General features: G+C 40.7%; 1 long non-coding RNA gene across 2 annotated transcripts; it reads right to left on the bottom strand.

The window, feature by feature from the left end:
* Positions 1 to 20,904: 20,904 nt before the first annotated feature.
* Positions 20,905 to 22,691, bottom strand: LOC129436433 (uncharacterized). Of its 2 annotated transcripts, XR_012365869.1 has the most exons (5): positions 21,837 to 22,691; positions 21,678 to 21,731; positions 21,481 to 21,575; positions 21,268 to 21,386; positions 20,905 to 21,184 (listed from the first exon to the last, which is right to left on the bottom strand). It is a non-coding gene; the product is annotated as an uncharacterized lncRNA (long non-coding RNA). The 2 variants fall into 2 exon arrangements; XR_012365868.1 differs by having other exon boundaries at positions 21,678 to 22,689.
* Between the last annotated feature and the right edge of the window lie 930 nt (positions 22,692 to 23,621).

The following is a 23,621-nucleotide window of genomic DNA, read 5'->3' as shown; positions in this document are numbered from 1 at the left end:
TCACCGCCCCCTAACTACGATCTTTGGACCACAGAATGGAATCCCATCTATGGCGGCGGCACGGATGCAAAGGTGGGCATTGCTTTTATCTGCACACAACTACACCATTGAGTACAAAAGAGGTGAACATCATGCAAATGCTGATGGTCTTTCCCGTCTGCCATTACAAGTGGAACACAGAGAGAAAAAGGATGCTGTTGAGCTGTTCTACCTCAGACAGGTAGAGAAGCTACCTGTCAGTGCCACTGATATCCGACATGAAACTATGAGTGACACTATCTTGTCTACAGTAGTCGAGATGGTTCTAAAAGGGACTCAAGCTGTCAGCCTGACAGATAACAATGCACTTTCACCTTTCATCTCCAAGTGCAATGAACTGTCTGTCCAACAAGGGTGCTTAATGCGGGGGTTGAGAGTCGTCATTCCTCACAAGCTGCGGAAAAGAGTGCTGGAGGAATTGCACACGGGCCACCCAGGAATTGTCAGAATGAAGTCCATCGCTCGCAGTTATGTGTGGTGGCCGGGTATTGATGCTGACATTGAACTGCAAGTGAAAATGTGTCAGTCATGTCAACAAATACAGAAAATGCCACCCCAAGCGCCCCTCCACCCATGGGAGTGGCCAAGCGAACCATGGGAGCGCATACATGTTGATTTCGCTAGGCCGTGTGAGGGCTACATGTACCTAGTCGTGGTTGACGCACATTCAAAGTGGCCTGAGGTGCGGTTGATGACATCCACGACAGCGGGAAAAACAATTGATGTTTTAAGGAACCTGTTTAGTCATTATGGTCTTCCTGAAGTCCTTGTGAGCGACAACGGACCACAATTTGTCTCTAAGGAATTTGCAAATTTCCTGAAGGCCAACCATGTGAAACATATCCGTTCGGCTCCTTATCACCCGGCAACTAACGGGCAGGCTGAGAGGTTTGTCCAGTCATTGAAACAAGCACTGAAGGCTTCTAAGGGCTCTTCTACTCTTCAGAAACGTCTGGAAACTTTCTTGCTGACGTATCGCAACACGCCACATCCAACGACAAGAGTCTCCTTCCTTGTTGTTTTTGGGACGCCATTTGCGCACACGTCTTGATGCCCTGCGACCTAGTGTGGCTGCTGCAGTGCGTTTCTCACAGACCTCTCAGGTTCTCCGCCGGGCTGGTCGTTCAAAGCAGAGGCAATTGGGAGTAGGTGATGTTGTGCTGGCTCGTGATTATAGGGGGAGAGAGAGATGGACACCTGGAGTGGTGACGGCTCAAAGTGGTCCAGTATCTTATACTGTGGATGTTGGTGCTTCTGAGGAATGGAGGCGTCACACTGATCAACTTTTGTCCATTCCAAACCAAACAGTTGAAACTCAGTTGAAAGTATTACCTGATAATACGAATGTGCCTGTTCCAGTGCAGACCTCTGTAAATGCCTCTTCGTCTACGCCTCTAACTAAGACCAGAGATGGTATCGGTGATACATCAACAGAGTCTCAGATGCAGCATGGAAAACTCGACATACCACCTGCACAGGTCAGGCGTTATCCAGCCAGAGTGATTAAACCACCCAACCGTCTGACATTATAGCATTATGAAACCTGCTGGATTGAACTGTAATTAGTTATGTTAGTGAGTCCAGACCTGCCAACCTTTACGCATTTTGCGTAACAGATACGCATTTAGACATCAAACTACGCTGCTACGATTTGTCACTTCAAAATACGCGAAAAGCCTTTGGTGGCTTTGAGTTAAACTGTCTGTGCATTTGTGCACTAGGCAACTCGTCTATCTGTGTAACCGCATTGGGCAGCAACCTGTTGGGAAAAGACGACGTGGACCAATCATAGCGCTAGTTTTAAACTCTTCAAAGCGGAGAGCGGGGAGCCGTCGAAGCGAATAACGAAAATAACGAAATTGTTTTTCATCCCGGTCCATCTTCATACTGTGACTTGTTTTACAAGGGAGGATGGTTCTAAACACCGTTTTTAAAGGTAAATGCCTGGGCAGGGTATGGGAATTGTGAATTGGATCCATTGTAATAAGCCTGCCAACCAGGGGCGTCTAGACGACTTTTACTGTTGTACGTGCCCCAGTGTAAATCTGTTGTACCCAGTGTCCTATGTTGTGCCTCAAGTTTAAGTTTTTACTTTATTTGCTAGTATATTCATTTACATTGTTAATCGCGCCCAAAAAAACTGAGCTATATGAACCGTAATTCAGGCTTGTAAACACGTTGCAGTCCCACAAGACAAACTGGCGCGAGCGCGCAGAAATCGATGTGTTTACTTTTTGTAGCACTCTGCCGCCGCTCACTCAGAAGAGCATGTGAGGCACGCGAGAAAACATGACAAAACAAAAGTACGCTTCTGAATTTAAATCAATCTTATTCTTACTCGATTGTTACTGGCTCCTGTTGATGTACATCAGATTTTTTTGTGCAGAGCAGGGAAATAGAAGCAGAAAGTATAGATGATGAGGGAAGTAAAACGAACTATATGCTCAGCCAGTCAAAACCAAGTATAGAGGTTTGCATTATTGCTGAGAAAATCAATGTTTGTGTACTGTTCTGTATAGTCAGATATGACATTACTGTTTAGTTCACTAGATCTACTTTAGGACACTACATAAACAGTTGGCATCACTGCTGAAAAAAAAGCAGTATACCAGCAAGACCAGCATATGTTGTGTTTTGTTGCTGGTTTGCTGGTGACCAGCATAGACCAGCTTAATTCTCATGATGATTTGGTGCTGGTTTAGCTGGTGGTTATCATCAGCATACCAGCACCACCAAGACCATGTTGTGTTTTGGTGCTGTATGCTGGTGTCCACCAGCTAAACCAGCATGGGAATCATGCTGGTTTATGCTGTTTTTTCAGCAGGTTTAAACACTATGCTGATAAAATACACAAAAGTTTTTTTATTGTAGTAGCAGCTAAGTAATGTTATTGTAAATTTGTGTAAAAGACTCATTATCATCAGTACTGTAGAATGCACATTTGCTAACATGGCATTTATGCATTAAAACATATTAATACTGTTCATGTTAGGTATGTTAAAGAAAAAGTAGTGGTAGGCCTGCTGTGCCCCATTAGAGGTTCATGTCAACTGGCCTGCTGGAATATAAAGCAAGGATATAGCATGCTATTTGTTGATTCTTTGTTATTTATAATGTCCCATGTATTTAAGACATATGCCACAAGCATATTGTTTAATAGGCATATTTTTGGAGGTTGCCTTTTCATTAAATGAGTTCTTCATAGCCTACTTGTATGTTGAAAGACTAGATATGGTGGTGAGTGGGAACAATTTGCTTAGTAATAAGTTGTAGTAATAAGTCATAAGTAAGCATGTGAACTCAATCACTACTGATCAGCAAATGTGCCTGACCTCGCGCCGCGCCGCTGCGGTAAGTTGCTACTCAAAAAAAAATTCCAAGGTTGGCAGGTCTGGTGAGTCTGTTCTGATATGGGGCAGAATAATCCCCGAACTGGCTCGAGGCAAGAGGCAGTCTACCCTCTACCTCTAGAGTAGAATAAATAATTGTATTATGTTTGTTGTTTTTCAAATGTTTTGAAGTCCTTCTTCATCTAAGAGGGGAGGAGATGTTATGTATGTGACACTGTCATTCTCTATAGTGCCTACAGGTGGCACCACTTTAGTATTATTATGTTGTTGTGTTCTTTTAAAATAAAGCTATTCAAGGATTGAAGTGCCTCCGCATGTGTTATTTATTCACAGTGCATTTCAGAGTGTTTTATATATATATGTTATGATAGTAAAAACATAACATATATATATATGTATGTATGTATGTATGTGTATATATATATATATATATATATATATATTTTTTTTTTTTTGCTTTTTCAAAGACCTTTTTTATTACCCTTAAAGGTGACAAAAAACACTAGGAACACATGTACTCTTACTGTTACTTGGTGACCCTGCCTATCTGTTGCTGAGTTGGCTCATGAAGCCTTATTCTGACATGGAAGCCTAATAAGGGAGCAGAAATACTTTAACCAGAGGCTGAGCAAGGCCAGAGTATCTGTTGAGTGTGCCCAGGCACGGATTTATGCGTGGCACGTGCCCACCCAGATTGACCGGTGGCCAACCCAATCAGATTAATAAAAACAATTAATTTTTTTATTTTAAAATTAACAAATTAATAAATAATTTCATTTTAATAGTTTCCTGAGAACATTTATGTACAGTAGCTACGAAAAAATAGTTACAAAATAAAAATATTATGTCGGCACATCATGTGTCAGTCCAGTGATGCTATCACGCAACACAGTGGGCACGTTTTGGACCGAAAGTTTTCTGCAGCAACCTAGGAGAGCTATGGCTAAAATGATGATATACTTCTGGACCATGTCATAACGTTACCAGAGGAGGAGGAGGATGGTCGTGAGACACTTAACCCAAACGCAGACACAACTGAAATACAAAACTGAAGATTTATTTAAACACAAAAACGCACGTGGGGGTAAAACAGATAAATAAACACGGAAGGTAAACACGAAACAGGAACAAAACACTAGAACCAAATAAACATGGAATCAGGAGTCAGAAACACGGACGACATGGAACTCTGACTGCAGACAACTGTAGACAATGAACGCGCACACGACAGACAACCAAAGGGCATTATAAAGACACGACATCAATGGGGAACAGGTGAACATAATTAATTACGTAAGACACGAGTACATAAGGGAGTAGGGTGAAAGTGACAAGACACTGGGAACACGTGTTACACGTGCGTTAATGTTAGCATGAAGGCTGACCCTGCACACTGCCACCACAGACCGATACCCGGATCCAAAGAGACAACCGCTATGTCATCGGATCTATAGGCATTGGAGGAACCTGCCACTCAGCCAAAGCTGTCAACATTTCTGTCTTCTGTCATAAGTTGAACACCACGCTCATTCAACAGCAACTGGTATGAGAAATTCAAATAGATTGAATACAGCAAAGAACGGGATTCAGTGTTTTGCAAGCCGGGTAAACATTTTCCGAAGATGCACACAGAGTTTGCTTTGATTAAAGATGGCTACAAGAATAGAAACGTCTGAGAGAAGCATGCGACAAACATGAAGCAGGCAAGCCCCATGCTATTGCATTAACTAAGCAAAAATCGTACATGGTCAGTCATGCACCGCAAAGCCGCGGGACAATTTTGAACCAGCTGCCAGTGACACCCCGTCATTTGTGGATCGAAACAGGGAGCATATTAAAGTTGTGTTGGACATTGACACGTTATGTGCCAAGCTGGAAATACCACTCAGAGGCCACAGAGAAACCAAGGATGCATCTAATAAAGGTAATTTCTTAGAGCTCTTCAAGTTCATGTCAAAATATGCTCCAGAAATTGAAAGCTTCCCCGAAACGCCACATTCATGAGCCACCACATCCAGGATGAGCTGCTTGAAGCTGCATCAATCCTACTCTGTAAAATAAAGACTGAACTGCATAAGCAATATTTTGCCATACTTGCAGATGAGTATAAGGATTTAGCTAAACGTGAGCTGGTTGCAGTGTGTGTGTGATTCATACATGGAGGAAATATCAAAGAGCGGGCGCATGTCGGGGCACAAGGGAGAGGTACAGTTTATTTTAAAATTAACATTTCCTAAAGCCATCCATGTGCATTGCAATTCTCATCAGCTAAGCTTAGTGCTTTGCACCGCTGCTAAAGCGTCCGGACATGTGAGTACTTTTTTTGACACTGTGAATCAAATACATAGCTTCTTTACCAGAGCCCATCGGCCTTCTTATTTGATGGAGGTACAAAAGCAGATGCATCCCAACCGCCAGGTTATGGAGCTGGAGCGTTCGTGTGATACCAGATGGAGCGCAAAATCACGGTCAGTGCATAATATTTTGCAGTTGCTTGATGTACTGCTGGAGACTGGCTGGATTTTCTGAAACTAGTGGACAAAGTAAAATCGAAGCAGACCAGGGGCCTCATTTATAAAAGGTTTTTTACGCACAGATTTGATCTAAGACCGTGCGTACGCTCAAATCTACTCTAACGCTCAGATTTATAAAACTCGTCTTTGACGTGGAAAAGTACTTACCTCCACGTCAGGTTCCGACTTGACGTACGCACGTTTCCTTGTGGTAAAATTGCATTATTGCAGGTAGACAAATTCTGAACTTTTACAACGTCAACAAGTCGTTTCCACGTCGTCATCTGTATTAATAATATGCCTTTTTGAGATATTCGATTTCTATTTCTTTTACCATATCAACATAATTAGAGAATCAAAAAATGTGCATATGTTAAACAATATTTTTAAGCACAATGCACTTACAAAAATAAAAATAAAATGTAAATGTTTAAGTTTTATTAGAATTTAACTTTTAAAAAAATCTTACTTTAAAAAAATTAATTTACTTACCTCAAAAATTATAATGTAGCCTAATCAGTTTCTGCAAAAGTTTTGAGTACTATGAATTGGGGTTTACAGTGTAGTAATGGTATTGTAAGTGTTATTATTATTGTTATCATTATGATTAGTAATAGTACTAGTACTATTACTCTTTTAGGTGTATTGCTAGACGGACCACATTTTGGTTTGCACATTCAAGTTATTAATCAATTAAGTTTACGTCAGCACAAACCCGCATTCCCAAAAAACGTTCATATAATTGATCATTGAAGGAAATTAATGTAGCTAATAGGTCCACACGTGTAAAACATTTTGGTCCATCTATATGCTATAAAAGGATCAATAGGGATGTGGTTTGCGAGAGGAACTATGGCAGCATTGGCATTGTTAGAAGATATTGCCAACCGCGCAATAAGGCGAGAGAGAATTTTTGGCGACCGAGTCGACTTCTTTGGCACATAACGATGAATGGCTGATGAGCAGGTACCGCTTACCAAGAGCCACTTTGTTGGACCTCTGTGCCCAAATAGGGCCGCACTTACAGAGGTGCATAAAACACAACCAGGCCATACCTGCTTAGGTGCAAATATGCACAGTTCTTGGTTTCCTGGCTACAGGAACGTTCCAACGAGAAATGGGAGACCTGTCAGGTATTTCCCAGCCATCGTTCAGCAGGATTTTGCCTGATATTCTTCAAGGACTCATTCGTTTGTCTCCTCGGTTCATCAAGTTTCCTTATACTGTCGAAGAACAGCGAGATGTGAGTGAAGATTTCCTGCACATTACGGGATTCCTAGACGTCATCGGTGCAATAGATTGCACTCTCGTTGCCATACGAGCACCCCATGTGAATGATTATGCCTATGTTAATAGAAAGAACTTCCACTCAATTAACGTCCAGCTCATTTGCAATGCTCGTATGGCAATTGTGAATGCGGTTGCACAATGGCCAGGGTCAACCCACGACTCATTCATATTAAACAATTCGCGTGTGGGGAACCGCCTAGAGGCTGGAGCAGGCAGAGAATGTTGGCTTCTAGGTAAACAATTTTTATATTTTACTTTCCCGTTTCTTGCTTTAAAACGCATAAGATATAACAAATTACCTCTACACCATTAGGTGACAGAGGTTATCCTCTAAAGCCATGGCTTCTCACCCCCGTGGCGCACCCACAGACACCTGAAGAAGCCCACTTCAACACCGCCCATGCCGGTGCGCGGTTGGTAATGGAACGCACTTAAGGGAATCGGTATGCTTAAGGGAAGGTGGCGGTGTTTGGATGCATCTGGAGGGAAGCTGCTATATGAGCCCAAAAAGGTGTGCAAGATTATCTTGGCCTGTGGTGTGCTGCACAACATATCTCTAAGCTATGGTATTGAGATGCGACAGAAGGACATGCACATGGACCTCGAAGGAGAGGATCACCCACCGCTACCTGCTTAATTGAACACCCATGCCACTACTCTAATAAGATGATGGGAGTTGATTCACCGTCTAAACCAATAGGTAAATGTTTCTGTTAAATTATAAGAATGACAGATGTGATACACTGCAAAAAATGACTTTTATATTTTTGTCTTTTTTCAGTAAAAATATCTAAAGATTTTTAAATTAAGATTTAGTTTCTTGATGAGCAAAATGACCTAGGAAAATAAGTGTAGTTGTAGACAAAAAAATAAGCAAATTTCTGCTTCAAACAAGTAAAATAAAATCTGCCAATGGAATAAGAAAATAAATTCTTAAATTAAGTGTTTATGAAAAAACGTATTTCAAGAAAATTGATCTTATTTCACTGGCAGATTTTTTGGCTTGTTTTAAGCCCTAATTTACTTAAAGTTTATATTTTTGTCTAAAACCTGGACTTATTTTCCTTTGTCATTTAGCTCATATAGAAAATACATCTTAATTTAAGAGTTTAAAGATTTTTTATTAATACAAGACAAAGTGCTAAGTAAGACTCATTTTTGCAGTGTGATAAGAATGAAGACTACACATTTTTTATTTTCCACAACAAAAACATTTATTTGCGCATGCACTCTACCAGAGCGGACAGCGTTTGGTTCATGTTAGCCAGAACCTGTCGTACCAGCCGAAGTTCGGCAACGACCTCCCCAACAGAATTATTTAAAGGAATAGTCTACTCATTTTCAATATTAAACTATGTTATAACCTTAACTAAGAATTGTTGATACATCCCTCTGTCATCTGTGTGCGTGCACGTACGCGCTGCAACACTTCGATAGCATTTAGCTTAGCCCCATTCATTCAATGGTATCAAACAGAGATAAAGTTAGAAGTGACCAAACACATCAACGTTTTTCCTATTTAAAGGAATAGTCTACTCATTTTCAATATTAAAATATGTTATTACCTTAACTAAGAACTGTTGAATCATCCCTCTATCATCTGTGTGTGTGCACGTAAGCGCTGGAGCGCGCTGCGACGCTATGATAGCATTTAGCTTAGCCCCATTCATTCAATGGTACCATTTAGAGATAAAGTTAGAAGTGACCAAACACATCAACGTTTTTCCTATTTAAGACGAGTAGTTATACGAGCAAGTTTGGTGGTACAAAATAAAACATAGCGCTTTTCTAAGCGGATTTAAAAGAGTAACTATATTTTATGGCGTAATAGCACTTTTGGGAGTACTTGGACTCGGCGCAGTAACACCCTCCCTCTCCCATTATGAGAGTGAGAAGGGGAGCGGACTTTTCAGGCGAGTCGAAGTACTCCCAAAAGTGCTATTACGCCATACAATATAGTTACTCTTTTAAATCCGCTTAGAAAAGCACTATGTTTTATTTTGTACCACCAAACTTGCTCGTATAACTACTCGTCTTAAATAGGAAAAACGTTGATGTGTTTGGTCACTTCTAACTTTATCTCTAAATGGTACCATTGAATGAATGGGGCCAAGCCAAACGCCATCCCAGCGTCGCAGCGCGCTCCAGCGCTTGCGTGCACACACACAGATGACAGAGGGATGATTCAACGGTTCTTGGTTGGGGTAGTAACATATTTTAATATTGAAAATGAGTAGACTATTCCTTTAAGATGAGTAGTTATACGAGCAAGTTCTGTGGTACAAAATAAACCGTAGCGCTTTTCTAAGCGGATTTAAAAGAGGAGCTATATTGTATGGCGTAATAGCACTTATGGGAGTACTTCGACTCGGCGCAGTAACACCCTCCCTCTCCCATTATGAGAGGGAGATGGGGAGCGGACTTTTCAGGCGAGTCGAAGTACTCCCAAAAGTGCTATTACGCCATACAATATAGTTCCTCTTTTAAATCCGCTTAGAAAAGCGCTACGTTTTATTTTGTCCCACCAAACTTGCTTGTATAACTACTCGTCTTAAATAGGAAAAACGTTGATGTGTTTGGTCACTTCTATCTTTATCTCTGTTTGATACCATTGAATGAATGGGGCTAAGCTAAATGCTCCAGCGCTTACATGCACGCACACAGATGACAGAGGGATGTATCAACAATTCTTAGTTAAGGTAATAACATAGTTTAATATTGAAAATGAGTAAACTATTCCTTTAAGTCTCTTTGTGACTGTAGGACGGCATCCGATAGTACCCGTGCAGAGAAAACCGAAGATGATGCTGCTGAAGGCTGGGGAGGTCCGGGAGTGTGACCCTGCGGTGCTGATAGTACCCGTGTGGAGAAACCTGAAGATGATGCTGCTGAAGGCTGGGGAGGTCTGGGAGTGTGACCATGCGGTGCTGCTGCTATTTTTCTTTTAAGCGGTTGTTCATCTGTATTAAATAAACAATTACGACAATATTGTAATGCTTAAATTTTTTTATTGTAAAAAATAAAATGGCTTTATTTATAACACATGCACATACGTACCATCTGAATCTGCAGCAGACAAAAGATCCGTGTCACCCTCTGCATACACACCCATCACAGCACTCTCTCCAATTATTGAGCCGATCCGGTCATCCTCTGGAGTGAGGCTTGTGTTGCCCCTTCCACCTCCCGTGGTCTGCACACTGGCCTTGTGTTGTGCAAGACGTTTTTTAGATTTTAATTTTAAATCGGCCCACTTCTTCTTTACCTCCTTCAGGGACCTTTGCTGCCCCCCGACCTCATTCACAGCCTGGCAAACACATTGCCAAGCCAAATATTTAGATTTGTTGGAAATGCCACTGGAGAGGTTTCCAAACAGTACTCCTGCCCCCATCTGCACCTCGACGAGGAGAACTTCTATTTCTGCGTCGCTGAATTTTTTTTTACCAATTGCCATTGTAGCAATCGAAAAAATTGGCCTTTGATAATTGATTATTTATATGCTAATGTATTAAAGTAGGGGCGTTTACAAGGCGGAGTAAGAGCATTCAGCTGCACACAATTTCAAGATCTTTGTGATTTAGAAACCGCACATCTGGAAAAGAGGCGTACGCATGTTTTTTTGTGCGTACGTTCCTTTTCTCTGAATCACAGGTACGATCATTTCAGAAATGGTCTTAGATGAAATGTAGGATAGTTCCTACGTCACACTTTTATAAATGAGGCCCCAGGTGCAAACGAAAAAGTTTGTTTTCATGATTTTTACACTTTGCAAACTGTTTGAAAACAGCGATTTGCCACCAAGGGACTGCAGAGTTCAACGCTATGTGTGACTGACTGTATTTCACTCATTGAAACACTTAAAAGTTACAAATGCAACTTTCCGAGAGGATTCGAAGGGTGACTTTGTTGAAGTGCTCAGACTGACATAATAGCTGATGAAAAAGCATGAAATAGTTAACTGGGACATGGTTGCTTCTTGTGAACGCAAGCTGCCTTCAAAGCTTTATGACTCTGTTGTCATTACAACGCTGGGAAAGACCTCGGCTGTCAGAAGCAATGAGGATTTATGGACCTTGTGGAACTGCATCATTGATCGACAGATAACCAAGTTAAACTGCAGGTTTAAAGACGACACCTGTGGTGTAATGAGAGCCTCTTTTTTTTACACCTGGATCTGACACTTTTGGAGTGAAAAACATTTTAAATGATCCGTGTGCTTTACATGGCATTGACATTCCTGATGCTGAACATGCTGTGTTCATCCAGCACATCAGATGAAAAATGGATAAGGAGAACTTCCCCACATTAATGGAAATACTGGATATCTTCCCTGCCGCCATTTTCCCCAATATCACTGGTTTGTTGAGGGCCATCATAATACTGCTTTTAACATCCTGCAGCGTAGAGCGACTTTTCTCTGCAACAAACAGGATCCAAACACGCCTGATGTCAACTTGGCAATTCTGTCCTTTGAAAGAGAACTTATTGACAGTTCGGATTATGATGACATAATCAACGTTTTCAACTCAAAGCCCAGAAGACTCTGCCTGGTTTAGAGCTCAGGTAGCGCTGTGTGTTTTTTATGCTTGGGGGAATCCCAAGCTTGCCAGCATAAATCGGGCACGCCGTGTAACGGAAGGTGGATCTGCCTCCACACATGACCTGACGCCAGCAGAGGACATCGCTGCGTCCACCCTCACCGCTGAAAGGGTTTGGGGGCTTTGAAATCAGACCCAAGAAACGCAAGCAAGGTCCAACCACAAAGTACACTTATATATCAAGTTCATATACATTAAGGTTTCTTATAGTGATGTTACGTTCGTGAACAAATCGTTCTTTTTGAACGAATCTTTTAGGTGAACGAATCGTTCTCGTTCACGCCATCCATCTATTTCTCATTCACTGAAATTTCCCTCCCTTCTTGAGGAGCACCACGGACAAATGAAGCGCGGCTTTCTTTCCGCCTTCAAAGAGTGACAAAACTACGAGCCAATGGCAATCGAGTATAAGCTGTGGCCAAGCATATGATTGGCTCAACGTACTGAATGAATACGCCCTTCACTGACCGAGCCGCTGTTTTGAGTCTGAACGAACGAGAGACAGAGACAGGGATCGCGTTCTTAAACAAACTGAATGACTGGTACAAGTTACAACCTAATGAATGAGATGAATGAGAGGGATCGTATAGAAAGCGAGAGCAACGTAAACAATATTGTGAAAGAATCATGTGGTTTTATTTTAGTAAAGTTATAGTAACCATGTTTAGGCGTTCTATTTACCTTAATACAAATGATAATCAAGGTAATTATTACTGTTGAAAAATTTTGTATTTCTGTTTAATATAGTTTATATAGTTTAATCCACCCTTTCACTGAACTTAAATCAGTCATCTGCGTCTGAACGAAGTCTTGAACGACATGACCGAAATCATATGATTCGTGAACGAGAATCTGATGACTGACTGAACCAGAGGAGGCATGCACGGGAGTCTTTATTTACAACAAATCCAGATTAGATGTACTATAAATGTACGTGTGTCTTAATATATTCTGTAGCTTGATAAAATTATGCTTAGTATTTCACAATTTGAGCTTTATTAAAAACTAATGAGTTTTTGCAAGTCTTCATTGTCTTATAACACATAATGACACACATCTTCGTCACGTATTGGCGTATTTATGTAAAATTAAGAAATGGTCAACTGAACGAATCAGTGAACGAGTCTGAACAAATCATTTTGGTGAACGAACTAGTCACCTAAATGAACGAAAATTTCCATCACTAGTTTCTTATGAAAACATTTGAATTATTATTTACATAAAATAAACGTAATACAGCCACACAACAAACTTATGAAAATATTTTAATCTATATTTGCATGATAATTTTTTAACGCAGCCACACAATAAATAAAAACTATCACCACAATGCTCACCACTATGATTTCCCTTACGTGTTAATATTTTTTATTGTAACAATTTATGATTTGCAAAAATAACTGTTGCATCTGTGTAGATTAGATAAGCAAAGTGTGTGCACGTTGTGCACTCTATGGTCAAGCATGCGCCCTTAAAATAGCATAATGAACCACGCGCAACGCGCCACTGACTTTAGACTAGTTTTTTTTTTGTCAGCGGCGCAATTGTTTTTTGAAACTGCAAAATAGCATCAGGGATGGTTTGCGCCGGAACACGCCTCCTTTTTTGCGCTGAACCGCCCAGGGAGCGCAAGTTCATTCCCTAGACATGGGTCTGTGGAGGGAAAAACCCGCAGTGCGCCGGTGCAAAATACGAATGATACATGCGTCACTGACTAAGTCAATTGCGCTCGGTGCAAGATAGGGCCCGTAGTCTGTAATAAATAATTTCAGTAAATATCTTTATTTAATCATTTAACATTAACATTAACGTAACAATAAAATGTCTCTATACTAAATACTTTATTTGTATAACATTTTTCAGCAAATAATTACATTCAATGTGTCAAGAGTTAAGCTAAACCAACAAGAGATCAAAAATAACAAAGCAGCAAATTATATTACTGTGCTACTTATTTAAAGGAGCGGTGAATCAAAAACTCAATTTTAACTTGATAATTTGTTATATAAGAGGTCATCATACTTAAATGAACATCCTGCAAGTTTCAGAACTGAAAACGTCCGTGCTACTGAAATATAACCGTCTTTGGCACCAAGCCAGCTAAACACTCCAGTGAAAAATTCGGAAATCTATGACGTCAAAGTAGAATTGAAACACCTCCCCATAACCAAAAGGACAAGTCTACTTTTGTAGCCCCGCCCACAGCTTCGCGTGACACGTGTGTCTCAGTAAGTAAACATGTCTTTAAAAATTGACAAATTTAACCAAAATGACTTTTTAAATACATTTTTTCTGAGAGACTTTTATTTTGACGCGGTGATCTGTTATGATACCATGGAAACGCATTTTCGGTTCTGAAAGAACCGCGTGGGAACAACCATGGGAACAACACAGAAGCTAAATACTTCAATTCGGAGGCTTGGAACTTAACATTAGCAATATGCTTGGATAAAGTTTGCTTTTGAAGAAGTTCCAGCTCGTGTGGTTAGCGTTTGTTAACGTTGTGGACATGGATTCATTTGTAAAGAAGTCGATGCTGGATTTGCAGAGAGACTCAGAAGCACCACTTATATTGGATCTGACAACAATGACACAGCAGTATAATTCACAGTAAGACATTTTACTTTATTTAAGTTACTGCGTTTCACTATTGCTTTGTTAAAAGAGATTGCTTGATGTCCTGTTGTAACATCCGTGTCTAAATACGTTTGTTGACTGTTTTAATTTACTAAAAACATTAAACGATTAATAAAGGTACAACTCTTAACAATACGACTGTAATTTAAAGGTAGAAATATACAAAGTTAGTTATAAGGAAGGATTTATCAACCGCAGTTTAGATTCTGATGCCCGTTTACTGTGTTGTATACGGTAATTTAGGCAAGTTGCGTTTGAAAGGTCAAACACTCAACAAAGCTTATTTTTTACCATATAACTGTGGTATTTAACATTACGTGAATGTAAAAGCAACCTCACAAGCACAATAGAAATATACAAAGTTATTGATAAGGATTTATTAGACGCAGTTTAGATTCGGATGCACGCTTACTGTGTTTTATACGGTAATTTAGTCACGTCGAGTTTTGTTTCTACTTTAATATACGTATTGTCATTTATGTGTATCATGTTTAGCACCCAGAATCTTTTGTGTCTCAAACATATTTGTGTTCGGCTGCTATTTTTATCACATTAATGTTTTTAAAACATTTCCCTACATGTAATGATGGGGAACGAAGCTGTCCAATCATAGCAGTGGGTGTTTACGTTCAGGTCTTCAATGCGGCCCGCCCCTTCAAACGAACCATTTCTCAAGACAGCCACTAATCCATGTTACAAAATAGCGTATTACTTATTGCTTTTGATGTTTTTGAATGTAAAAACAAGGCGAAATGCATAAGTAGACATCAATCAACGTCATAAAGCAATAAAATCGACCAATTCACGGCCCCTTTAAACATATTAAAGGTTGTAATGCATTTCATCCAATCTATTCTGCTCATCAGTGTGGTTGACCTGGCTCGGTGGTAAGGCAATCATTTCGCTAATGGAAGGAGGGACAAAGTGAGGTTAAGGAAAAGGAAAATGGGCCACTGATGAATTTTGGAAATGAGGACTACTGTAAAAGGAAGGTGTTTTGTGCTGTTGTGCAAGGTGTGTGGATGAGGGTTGACTGGTTGCAAAAGCATTCACAAAGACAATGAAGAGCCTTAATTCATGTTTATGTCACGCCACCTGCATCTAAAGCTGTAGCTTGTCTTCTTGCTCAAACTGAGCAGCCATGGTCTAAGTTAAGACATCAACGGTGGCTTCCATCCTTTCTTTTACCCTTGAAACAAAAAAACTAAAATAATTATACAACTATATATAACAACATATGTATAGATCCCATACAAAACCCATATAAAGTAAGTATGTCTGACATGTTTTCTCAAAATAAGTATATTTATTCATATGTTTAGATTTCGTAATTTCATCTTTGCAATGAATAGGTTATTAGTCAATAATTAAAATACCATATCTTCACAAATGTCACTTTTGTCATTTCACTGGTGTTTAACAAATTTGAATCCGCCCGTAAGCTCACCTGTATGCACGATATGGTTTTTAATTATATGCGTCCACCGTGCGCTTTGAAAGCTCACATATGCACGCTATAACATTTCGGTATACACTAAGATGCGCTTGGGAAAGCTCACCTGTATACGCGGCTGTGTTATGCTTTGTGACACATACATTGTTGTTCATCTGTGTATGTTCACGATGCGTTGGGTGCCCACCGTTACGTTCATCAATCATATCTGTACACATTCATGGCGCGTTCCGTGCACTGATTTATCTATAGGCATTCACGGTGCACTGAAGGGTTCACCTGTGTGCGCACAATTTATTATCGGAACACATGACGGCGCGCTCGAGAATCTTGCTGGCCTGTGCATTATAACACTCTGATTAATCTATTTGCATTCACGATGTACTCAAGTGTTCACCTGTACCTGTGCGCGCTTGGAAAAAACACAGATCCGTGCACTTTAATACTACCTATATGCATCCCGATGCGCTCGAGGGCGCACCTGGGTTCACACTATTGTGGTATCTGTATAATCCCACGCTACGAACCGTTCTGCCGCATCTTATAGTCAGATCGTCTGTTCGTGAGCTTCGCAGATCACTCACTACGTATGCCTGTTGCTAACAGTGGTTATTTAGATGGATCACTGAAGCCATCGCACTGGCTCACGCCCCTCTATGAGCTATGTCCTATATGCTAGCCCACTCTGGGCGAGTTTGGCTTCATCATGGACTTGGTCTACAGGGGTATCTATATTTGATATCTGCTACGCGGCCGGCTGGTCTTCGTCATCTACGTTTGTCAGATTGTACAGCTTAGACGTCCTTGCCCTATGAGTGCAGGTTCTCTCGGCTCAATTATGCACGCTCATGCGTTTTATGTGTATACCACAGTGCACTCAGCGAGCTCACCAACGTGACTCTGAATTTACTTATCTCGCACACCCGTGGCGCGCTCTGTATCTTGCCGTCTTGTGCTATGTTATGTGCCCCCAGTGCGTTTAAAACCCCACCGTATGTGCGTCAACATTTTATATGATGCTTACACTTTTGCTTTAAAGCTGTGAATATGCCGGGTATAGGGCCACACACAGTGTCTCTCCGGTAAGGCACTTCAGTACGTTGTGTATGCACGGCGTGATGGGATTACGTTCCCCCATAGCGCCAGCAACTGACGAAATGCAAAGTGAACCGCATTGAAAGGGAACGCTTAGGTTACTCACGTAAACCCGGTTCCCTGAAATAACGGGAACGAAGCATTGCGTCTCTTGCCGTGCTACAAACGTCTACGCAGCGAGTGTTATTCGGCTGCGCGCTTCAGTCGAATAATAATGAGCTCTTGACCCGCGCTTATAAGGACGTGTGCATCCCGCACGCGGGTTCAAACGTCATTGGTCTGTACTTTGTACAGACGTTAACCAATAGGCTTCAATCGCGGAGTAAACAGGAGTTTCCCCCATAGCGTCAGCAACTGACGCAATACTTCGTTCCCGTTATTTCAGGGAACCGGGGTTACATGAGTAACCTAAGCGATTTGGCATGTAGTTTTGCACTTTGAGTGAGAGCTTTCAAAAATCGTGTGACATGAAAAGATTTTGTGTGTAAGCAATAGTAAAAAACTGTAATTTAACAACACAAAGACGGGGCTATTACTGTTTGCTTTTAAACAGCCAAGAGCAGTTATCCAGTTCATTTTCGAAAGAGCACCACATATAATAAATGTTCTCCGTTTCATTTCGTTCTCTGTGTCTGTCTCGTTATTAAAGGGGGGGTTTAATGGTATTTCAAGCATTCTGACTTATTAACACAGTTATAGAGTTGTTTCCTCATGCTAAACGTAGGCAAAGTGTCAAAAATGCAGTTGGGCGTGTTTCAGAGTATTTCTGTGCCGAATGCACTTCGCCAGGGTTCGTACAAGTTTCGGCTATTTTTTTTCTATTACGGTTCTAACTGACGTTTCAGGGGTTTTCGATACGTATCACTTCTTTATATGGGCTTCCGCCGGAAAACTTCCCCCGGAAAACCCCGCCCAGCCGTCAGTCAGCGGGAGACGCTAGAGCTTGCTAACAGCTTATCACGCCACTCAGCCTCGTTTAATTTCAAAAGTCAACAATGGCACAACAAGAAGTGTGTTTTTGGATGTAAGGAGAAGACATCCAGCCTTATGGAAACAATGGATATAGTTTATTATCCGGAATAGCAGCGGAGTTTTGCGTGTGTGTTTGATGCGGTGGATTTTCAGAACCGGGTCATGACGAGTTACACGTGGTAAGTAAGACTTCTGTCTTATGTTGGAAATAGGCGCGTGTATATTATATAAATGACACGAACATGTAGTGAATCATAAGTTAAAACAGTGTTGTATAGTGTTGTATGACTCGTACTCGCTCCTCCCGTGCTCCTCCTTCTTCATTTTTTCGTACGTTATCGGAAAGATTCGGTAAAGCTAATCTTTCTTTTATAAATCTGATTAAACTAAAGACTCTTCAGAGATATAAAGGATGTCATACTACTCCATAGGTACTCCAGATTAATATCAGAAATGCAGAAACAGTGTGTGTTACGTGAGCTTTAACAAAATAAAGTAGACTACATATCAGGAAGCTTACAAACCTCTCATGATGCGTTGATGCGGGCGGCGGAGAAGCAGGTCTAAATAACACGTGAGCCGGTGGCCAAAAACGGAGTTAAAACTAAATATTTAAATTCGTCTGCAATTTGAATTGCCAAACAATCAGAAATACATACAAATAAATGTACATGTATATTTTACATTAAAGTCTGTAAATGACAGTATAGGTGAAGTGAAAAAGCATTAAATAAGTTGTAACTCTTCAGTGGCACATTAAAAACAAACATTCGAATAGCATTTTTTAAATTCTAATTATTATTGCATATCGAAAATTCGAATATTCGTGCCCATCCCTAATTTGAAATTGATTGTTGCTGCTTGTGTTTCACAGTATGCATGACATGTGCATTAGAGTGCAGAATGTGTTTTGAGAATGAGTTTGTGTTTGGAGTTTTGCTAAAAAGTCTAAGTGAGATCTGCAAATTGTGTTTTATCATGTGAAATGGTTTAAGGCAGTGGTTCTCAAACTGGGGTCCGGAGCCCCCAGGGGGGCCGCGAGATGGTGCCAGGGGGCCCCAATTTTCTGACATTTTATAAAATACATTAATTTATCATAATTTTCTGTGTAATTAAACCTAAAAAAAATAAGGCTACTAACCAAGGCACAACTTTGTATAACTTAATATGTTTTGTTTAATTAAAATGTTAAATTTTAGAACAGTTTTTTGTCATAAATTTTCTTTGGGGGGGCTGCGAAGGAATGCACCATAGATAAGGGGGCTGCATGCGGAAAAAGTTTGAGAACCACTGGTTTAAGGTATTGACAACAGACTGCACAATTAGATAAATGAGTTCAGGCAACTGAAAACTTTGTTCAGCCATGGGTTTTAGTGTTTTAGCAATTGAGAAAAACTGTAACAAGCCAAAAATATTTTTATTAAAATATTAGCCGTTTGTGTATACATGGGGATTCATAGACTTTGCAAATATTATGCAAGCAGCTTCTGAGCAGCAGATTAGCCAGTCCCCCGCTGAAAATGAAGAGGCCATGAGTAAACAATATGAATTAAAGTTATTTAACCCTCAGGTTGTGTTCAGAACCCTATAACCCATTTTGTGTTCTCGGTCAAAAATGACCGTCCTAAAAAATAGCTTATAAATCACTTATGCTGCTATATCGTGAGACTCACGATATTGGTGGTCCGCTCCGACCTGTGATACTTGCTCTTTAAAATGGAAGCAACTGTCCGGTGCAGAGAAATGAGGACTGTCACAGACATGTCTGCATACTGGATCTTACCAAGTAATGTGAACAAAGTTCACGGTGAGGTAGGCCATAAGATTAATTACATCTCTGCTATTGCCATGCGAAAATCAATAAAATCTTTGTTGAATGGTGAGACTGACAACAAGCATGGATTGATGACTTGTACCAAGACGATCCCTTCACCAGCACCTACACATTCAAAGCAAAGACACACTGATCATCATAAAACAGGTGGCAAGTCTGCTATACTGAGTGTGCTGCCAGGTTACTGCGTGGAGTTCAGAGATCCCGTGCAGCCTGTCACACAATTGAAATCCCTTGACATCAGGGAACTGACAGGGGCCTCCACTGTCTCCGTGGAGCCGTCAGGTGGCTCAGCAGAGCTAGAATGCAGGACGCCTCCCGCTCCCCTCCTCACGCACATGGCCGCGCACCTGGCTGGCGCTCGTCCCTGGAGAGATCGCAGGCTGCACTACAGGGATTGTCCACATCTTCCAGCACGTGGGCAGCTCCAAGGCATGTGGTGCACTCCCTGTGCCCATCCCTAGAACTCATGGAGGCGTTGCAGATCCTGCAGTAGTGGGAAGCCATTGCAACAACACAGAAGCTCAATTATAATGCCTGTTTCTTCCCCGTAAGCGCCTGTAGGCTCCCGAAAATCTCCCTAATTTTCAGCAGCTTTCCTCAATTTACAGGCAGCGACCGTCGCATTCGTCTGTGCCACAAATTGTCGTAAACGAACCATGATGTAGGTGGAGAGCCCCGCGGTGTGTGATGCCTCTAATTAGCATATGAATAGGAGCGAAACCTCTCCTGGCCAGGTAGAGCGTCTCTGACCTAATTAGCATGTGAATAGCAGCGAAACTAGAGTAACGGCCCACTTGAATGTACTCACTCAGTATTGGCTGAAGCCACTACTTTTAACATGTAAAATCCCCCGTGAATGGTTGGTAGATCACTGCAAACCAATCACAAGGGATTTTCTTGTTTAAAAGTAGTGGCTTCAGCCAATACTAAGTGAGTAAATTCAAGTCGGGCTGTTACTCTGAAGAGGGGTGTTATTGGGCACCCTGGCTCAATATAAATGTAAACCTCAATAATAATATTAAAAATATATAATTTATGTTATAATAATTGATTATATATTAATGTCATTGTGCTTCACACCATCAAGGAATATAAGAGAAAACAAAGAGCTTCATTTATAAACACACAGTTCTTTATTCAAAGAAAGAGCTTTATTTATAAACACACAGCTGTTAATTCAAAGAAAGAGCTTTAATTAGAAACACACAACTATGTACAAAGCAGCATAATGTCTCTTATGTTGTCCTCTAAACACGTCAAAAAGTGCCCAAGACATTCGGGAAAGATCCCTAAAAATAGTTGGAAAAAAAGTCACTTTTGCAGGCGTATATATCTATGAGTGCGCACTTCCAAATGTCCATCGCATCCTCAGCCAGCACACTTTGTCTCGCTTCCAGCAACTGTAATACAATCAATAAAGACAATAAGTGACCTGAAAAACCCTCACATTGACAAAAAACTGATCTAATATAATAAATCGTACCCTTTTTCTTCTGGATCGACTCCGAGCTAAACTTTTCGCAGTTTCCTAAAGCGATGCGAGTTCAGGTTGCTTGTATCTGAAGCTCCGGCGTACCGACTCATAATACGTCTTACAGGCAGCTGGAAAACAATTAAATGAGACTGGTATTAATAAAAAAAGCGTCACGGTACAATTAACCAAGGAATGAGGAAAAACATTAGAAGTAATACTTACAAACATTGTCGTCATTCTCAGCAGTTAAATATGGACTTGCTGAAATAGCCCCAAGGAAATAGGAGGTCACGGCTTCGTTATGAGGCGACGTTAGTCTGTGAAAACAAAATGTGCGGGTTTAAGCTCGGATCTATTAACGTATCTATGTCCTTATACAAGAATAAAGACATATTCTTTAAATCGTAACGTCATGTTACCCTTGCTCTGGTTCATAGCGCCGGCTGTGTGCCTCAGAGACGCCGTACAGCCTCCTAAAAATTACAAGACAAAAAACACCTCTAAGTTATAAAACACACAGCTTGGGCTTTTAGCTTGTGCTACTTAAAAAATATGCTTATACATAAAATTATTCTTACCGCAATCTTGGGATTGTGCACCCGTCTTCTCGGAGCTACAAACACCAAACGTCTGTTATTATATGCTCGTCTTTTCTTTCTCTGCTGTATGAGTCGTGGCCATAACCACGCACGTGATTGAACGAAGGCGAGAAGCTCGTCGGGCTCCTCCAATTACATGTGAGGTTACTGATATGAGGAAAATCTTGTGAGACAAGCGCATGCATATGATATAAGGCTTGTTCGACTTTATGCGGCGCCGCAAGAACCGACAGCCGGATGACGTCGAAGTACTGCGAGAATGATTCAAGAAATCATATTTCGTCTCCCTCTCGCGATACTTTGACGTCACCCGACTGTCGATTCTTGCGGTGCCGCATGAAGGCGAACAAGTCTATAAACAAGCGCGGTGTGCTGGAACGACCTCGGCGCGTCTGTGAACATTGCAACACTAAACTGTGTTATACACAGTATTTTGACCACAGAAAGCGCTATTTCAAAAATGGAGTTTGGGAGAAAAAATCCAAAAGGGCTACTACGTCAGATAACGTACAGAGCCTGCTGCTAACCAGTCATGAACCCGCTGTGGGTGATGTACCATCAATGTGTAAAGACCCGAAAGATAACTTTACTGGAGTTAGAGAGATTGGTGGAAGTGAAATGCAATCTGAGGACCCAGCAAAAGAAGTGATTGAAGAATTTGAAGAAATGCACCCAGCAAATATCAGTTCAGACAACGGTGAGCATAATTACATATTTTTTTATATTAGCTTGGCTTGGTTTACGTATGTTATCATTTTAAACAATACTAAAACATATCAACAAGTAAAATAAAAGTTAAACAAAAACGTTTTGAGTGTTCTATATCAAAAAGTAGCCCTTCAGCATGTTTTATCTATTGTGGTAGCCCTTGCTGTTATTGTAATAGTAATTTGTTGTTGTTGTAATAGTAATTTATAATTAAATAGGAATATCGCGTTATAATGCATAACGGTATCTTCTGCTTGTTGTTGTTTTTCAGACGAAACAGCAGATGACCAAAGCATTCATCTTTTCCTGAACTCCAGCGATTCAGAGTCAGGGCAAGATGATGAAGACATCTCCTGTTGTGTGGTAAGCATGAATTTACCTTTGGATATACTAGTATAAAGTCAATACATGCTAATCCAGAGCTGAAACGGGAAAACCTAACATGTTTCACTCACATGATTGTTTTCCACTCTCAAATTTCTGTTAGTTAACTAATGAAAGCAACTAAAGTATAAACACACTTTATAAAGTATAAAAAAATTCATAAAATGAAGTTGAAGTGGATGAAGTTCTCACAAAGTACTTAACTGGTTCATTGCACTAAAGCTAGCTGTTTGAGATGCACATGATCTTTTCCAACTACAGTTTTAAAATCTTTTCATACTCAAATGGCCATATTGATGAGAAATGACCATATTAACGATGGGCTTTTCAATCTCTAATGGTGGTGCTGTATATGTGCATTGCGTGTGTTTTAAATATGTCCTTTATATTTCCATAGGATGACTTTGTGGATGAAGAAGGGGAAATCCTTGCTGAGGAGCAGAGTGAAGCCTATCCTCATATACAACATGGGGAGGCGCATGGAAGAGATCAGTCCAGAAGTGAAAAACCAGACCACTTGTTGATGAAACTTTTGGCCATGATGAAATTGACTGAGTGTTGTGCAGTCTCTGGGAGGACTTGTTAAAAGACCTGGGGCCTCATTTATCAACATTGCGTAGAAAATGTTCTATTTTTGTACCTACGAATGAAATTTAGAATGTGCCCAAGTAC

This window comes from Misgurnus anguillicaudatus, chromosome 23 (genome assembly GCF_027580225.2).
Source record: "Misgurnus anguillicaudatus chromosome 23, ASM2758022v2, whole genome shotgun sequence".
Classification (NCBI taxonomy): Eukaryota; Metazoa; Chordata; class Actinopteri; order Cypriniformes; family Cobitidae; genus Misgurnus; species Misgurnus anguillicaudatus.
This window is presented reverse-complemented; position numbering and strand designations above follow the sequence as displayed.